Source organism: Lipotes vexillifer, unplaced genomic scaffold, assembly GCF_000442215.2.
Source record: "Lipotes vexillifer unplaced genomic scaffold, Lipotes_vexillifer_v1.1 scaffold476, whole genome shotgun sequence".
NCBI classification, from domain to species: Eukaryota; Metazoa; Chordata; class Mammalia; order Artiodactyla; family Lipotidae; genus Lipotes; species Lipotes vexillifer.
Genome location: NW_006791475.1, coordinates 924986 through 930888, shown reverse-complemented (window position 1 = coordinate 930888; position 5903 = coordinate 924986).

The window sequence follows — 5903 nt, the reverse complement described above, 5'->3', positions numbered from 1 at the left end:
CAGCAGGAAATCAAATTCAGTGTACTGTCTGTTTTCCCTGAAAAGTAGTGGGAGAAAAATGGTTTATTAGGTTGTGTTTCATTTTCACATAACCTGTAAACTATAAAACTTTTCCGAATGTTATTTAAATGTTATAAATAATATATCATTAATATATTATTTTTCCATGTTACATCAGTGAACTGTCATTAAAAACTCATATATCATACGGATAAGTAGGGAGACGTATGTAATACAAACAGATTAAATAGGAATTTAACAGCTGACCTTACTACCACTGTATTACAGCATGTAAATGTGAATATATTAGTAATTTAAATATTATTTTGAAAAGATAAGCTCCATAATGCACCAAAGATCATATCAAGTGTTCCTAAAGTCCTCAAGACTAATAAAAGTAGAATATTTATTAATATATACATATATATGAATAAGAACACTGTTTTCTGTTCACAATCTACCAACTTTTGCAAGCTGTTTTCCTCCACCTCTTCCTCTTCTTCTCCTCCTCCTTATTCTTCTCTAATATGTTGAGATGTTGCCTCAAGGCAAATTAAATGATACCAAATATACTTTGGATTGTGTCTAGCATTACCTAGCACTGTACCATGTTGATCCTTTACAATCAATAACAATTTTTCCCAAAAATCAGTTGAGTAAGTCACTCAAATTTATTTGAGACTGAGGAGAACATGCTCTCCTCATGTTCAGGAACATTTTACCTGATAATTAAAAACAACATCACATATATTTCCTAAAATAATAAAAAAAAAAAACAGGGCACACAAAATTAGTATTGCAAAATTAGATATGAGGTCTTACCTATGGGATAATTGATCCAGAATTTTGAAATAAACAATGTTTTTCTATTGAGATAGTAAGTTGATTCTTCTTGAAGTAAAAATAATTCATTTGGTATTTCAAAATTAATTTTATTTATTAGTAAATTTGTTTAATTAGTAAAGGATTTAATCTAGAAGATGTGAGATATTGCTGCTGATGATAGTGATTTGATGAGCAATAAAAACCCATCAACTAGTGTAGGCAAAAAAAAAAAGAATTCATTGGATTATAATATCAAGTCGTGGAAAGGAAAGAATGAAAGGAGTAAAGAAGCAACTGGGTATTTCCTGCTTATGAAAACTAGAATTAGGAGCTTGAGAACTTGAGCTCTCTCTCTCTCTTTTCTCTCTGGCTTTGACCTAAGCCTTCTCAACATGATGAAATATACAAATACATGGAGTTCAGATTTAACATCATCCAATCCAGAAAGCAACTGATAAGTCTTTTCTATCTTTGTTTTTTTGCGGTACACGGGCCTCTCACTGTTGTGGCCTCTCCCATTGCGGAGCACAGGCTCCGGACGCGCAGGCTCAGCGGCCATGAATCACGGGCCCAGCCGCTCCGTGTCATGTGGGATCTTCCCGGACCGGGGCACGAACCCGTGTCCCCTGCATCGGCAGGCGGACTCTAAACCACTGCGCCACCAGGGAAGCCCAGTCTTTTCTATCTTGAGTTTAAAAAATTCTGGAAATGGACTCTAATTTACATGGCTTAGGCCAGATGTCCAATGCTGGACCATATATCTGTGGATTCTGTTGCAGTTATCAAGTCATAAAGGTCAAATATAAGCATCTAGCTTGGCTTTATCCCTTATTATCTGAGCCTTTTGGATATTTACCCACATCACTATGTTTCAACTACTTCTTGTATAAAAAGAGAATAATCAATACCTGATTCACAAGGTATTGTTATTAATTTTACTTGAACTTTTATCACAAAGTCATAGTTATTTGTAATACAAAGATTTATTTAATTTTTACAGCAGCATATACCTATGAGAAAACTGAGGTGTGAGGAATTTAAGTAATTTGACAAAGATCATACAGAGAGTAAGTGCTGGAGCTAGTTTTTAGATCCACAGCTTTAAACAATATTTTTTTACGTAAGATAATACATGTAGCTTATAGTAAGTTAGCATAGTGCTAGCATACAAATTCTCAACATGTTAGTGTTTTCATTAGCAACATCATCATTGCCATTATCAGCCATGTTTGCTTCCAGTATAGTCATATATATGTATTAATCTATCACCAACATAACAGAGTAAAGAATGGATGCTTGCTATTGGTACAGAGCTATTAGCTTGTCCAGCTCTATGTACCCTAGTTTCCATACCTATTATTTAAAAAAATGTTCTTACTTAACAAAATACACATATGTGGCCACAGATCTCTCATTTGGAATTAGAGAAATCAAAGTCACGTTATTGTCTTTTACTCTGAAATCTTGGGCAATGATAATTATTCTTGATGGGAGAAATTTTCACATATTGAGGTATGAGGAAGTCATTCTGGCTTATACATTGTTTAACTTGAACTTTATGCTAATTAAAAGAGCATATCCATGGCTTATTGAACATGCATTGTACATCTGCTTTAACCATTTAAGAAAAGAGTGCATTTAAAAACCAAAATGGAGTAATTATGGTTCAGTCATCCAAAATGGAGATGCGTGGCCATTGAGGACATGGTTTTAGACACTTTCCTGCATCACTGAGAACTTGAATTTCCTAAACTGTATCAGACTCAAGGACACTACCTGCATTCGCTAAACAACATTTCCTAGCAGCTGCAATATTATGATCTCAAGGTCTCCCCTTGAAATTATGCAACCATTTTGGACCCCAACCAATCCTTGCTTAACAAGGATTGTTCTTCTTGCTAGCTCCAATCTGAATTCTTGACAAACAGCTTATGTAATTTTTTAATGTATAAAGGTTTTTGCCCTTGTAAGCCTCCTTCATTTCATAGTCTGGCGGAACACAATTCAAGTTCTTGAATCTATATCTTTCGGGCTAAAGTCCTCAGCTTGGCCCAAATAAAACTCTTTTTATTCTTGTTATAGATTGTTTATTGATTTTTCCATCAACATCCTTATTTTAGATTGTTTATTGATTATTTCCATCAACTTTTTGTGGCTATTACCAGTCCTGTAAACTACTAGAAACTGGTAAATTTAACCACAACCTGTAAAACTCTGAAATAAATGTCAGAACACTACAATGTCAAATAATGTTTACAAAAAGTGTAATGGAAAAGTAATATCTAATGCCCAGTAGATTAGAATATGCCTGCATTTTATTGATCAGGGATGGTGCAGTAGAAAATGAGCAGCCAGAGAGTCTCAAGAATAACTGTTAATTCACTTTGATGAAATACAACAAATTCCTTAGTTGACTACACTGGGTAACCTGGTTTCTTCCCACTGGGAAATTTCCTTTGGCCATCGTCCTTGCTGATGACACTTGCAAGAGAAATTGAAGAGCATTCTTCATTTCCTGTGGCCTGTTCTATGATGTCCACTTTGGGTAGAATGTAAGCCTTTAAGCAAAAAGTTCAGCTGTATATTAGATGGAGCCAGAGACTTAGGCAGAGGCCAGGATCCCATAGACCACTATAAGCTATAGTAAGAAATTTGTTTTCATTTCCAGTGCAAGCAGTTGGAAGACTTTAACATGCCATGTTTAGAAAAGATCAGTCTGGCTACAGATTAGAAAACAAGTTAGAGGATAGGAAAGGCTTTGGTTAAGGGGGAGACAGTTAAAGTCATCACTGTAGGGCAGAAAGAGATGATGATGGCTCATAGAGAAGTTTGAAGTGGACACTGTTATTCTACTCAGGTTTCCTTTGATTCTTTAATATGGGCAACACACACACACACACACACACACACACACACACACTGCATGCACTACAATTTTTGTATGCTTTGCTTCTAATGGCCTGCACCTGCAACTCTTTGAAGGACTTCCCCTGGCTACTGGAGCCACTTTGCTCACAGGCACAGAGAGCCTAAATGCCTGCAAGTTTACAGTTGTCTCCCTTGGAATCCCTGAGCCATTGTCTAAAAGGTACAGAAGTATTAAAACCAACATGTTATTTGCATCCCAGAGCTCCCCTAAAGAATCATGCTGGGCTTCCCTGGTGGCACAGTGATTGAGAATCCGCCTGCCAATGCAGGGGACACGGATTTGATCCCTGGTCCGGGAAGATCCCACATGCCGCAGAGCAACTAAGCCCGTGTACCACAACTACTGAGCCTGCACTCTAGAGCCCGTGAGCCACAACTGCTGAGGCCGTGTGCCACAAATACTGAAGCCTGCACACCTAGAGCCCATGCTCCTCAACAAGAGAAGCCACCACAATGAGAAGCCCGTGCACGGCAACGAAGAGTAGCCCCTGCTCTCCGCAACTAGAGAAAGCCCGCGTGCAGCAATGAAGACTCAGTGCAGCCAAAAGTAAAATAAATAAGTAAATAAATTTATTAAAAAAAAGAAAAAAATCATGCTGAGGCTGGAACTGACTGAAATTATACTGTCACTTGGATTCTTCTTCCTGTCTTTGCTTTCCCACTCTCTCCCTCACTTCCTGACCTAGAAGCAATGTGTTAACCTATCACTGGCACCCAAATCCTTGCCTCAAGGTCTGTTTCTGAGGAACCAGACCTGAGACCAGAGTAAGATCTTCATAGTCAATATTTAGAAAAGGAAATACTACTTTCTCATGTATTGATTATAAAGGATTAAATAAAGGAGAAATAAAATATAACTCCTAGATTATTAGTTTTTGAACTAGGTAGATGATTGAGTTATTTTTGAGTGTCATTTATATCAGGGAAAAAGAAAATCTATTAGAAAAATAAAGAATCATTTATCTTCTTGTTTTTGGTCAAAATGAAGTCATTTTTATACTGCTACTACTAACATTTCAGGTAATTAACAATAGGAAGCAAAGTGATCCACTGGTCTACTCATTTTATGTAATTTAATTTATATATTTATGGCAACCTTTTAAAATAGATCCTTTTATAATCCTTCATATCCCTCATATTATTATAAGGAAACTGAGGCACAGAGAGGTTAAATGACTGCACAAGTTCATATAAATAGCAACAGAAAGATTGACAATTAAATCTAGGCACTCCCTTGCACTTGGACTTTACTACTCTAGAAGTAGCCTACTAACATCTGTGATGCTGGCAACCAACATTTATTCTAACTTGCCTTCTGTGTTGTAGGCACTGTGCTAAGTCTTTTTTCAGACGCCGTTTCTTTAACATTCCTTGTAACAATATTATAAGGAACGTATGACCATATTAGAAAGAGGGGTAAACTGGGGTTGAAGTAACTTGCTAAAATCACAGAATGGCAGGCACCTGTGGGAAAGTGGAAGGCATCCAGCATTTGAGTTCTGTCAGACTGATGTCAATGCTCCTGATATTAATTGTACTGCTGTTAAGTAATATTCCTCCATATTCATCCACCAGGAATCCTCCTTCAGGAGCTTTACGTGCTTGCCCAAATCAAGGTTTTTTGCCTTACTTATACTCTGACCTTGAACAATCTTACCTGGCTCATGCATAGTCAACTCATTATTTTCAGTTTCTATATCATATTTTGCTTTCTTGCAAAGTCTTCCATAACAACATTTTCAAAAAGAGCTTACCCAACTTCAGTCTCTACTGATTTCTTTCATACCATCCATTTATTTCCTTCATATAATTTACAATGATTTTAATTATACCTTTCATCTAGTGGATTATGTTTGTTGACTGTTTCCTTTAGTTAAAATGTAACTTGTATGGTGGTGAGATATTTTGTAAATCACTGTGTTCTACATGAAACAATTATTGACATGCCATAGGTAATTAAAAATGTATTTGTAAAATTAATTGGTTAGTTGATTCATGCCTAAAATGGATAATCCTAATTTGAGCCTGGGATCACATGAGATTGACAGTATTCAATTGCAAAAGCAAGCTGTTAGAGATATGGAAAGAGTTTAACTAGGAGGAAATGTGCCTTTTAAAAGAGTTCTGGTGTTTTTTCTAACAAATGAAAT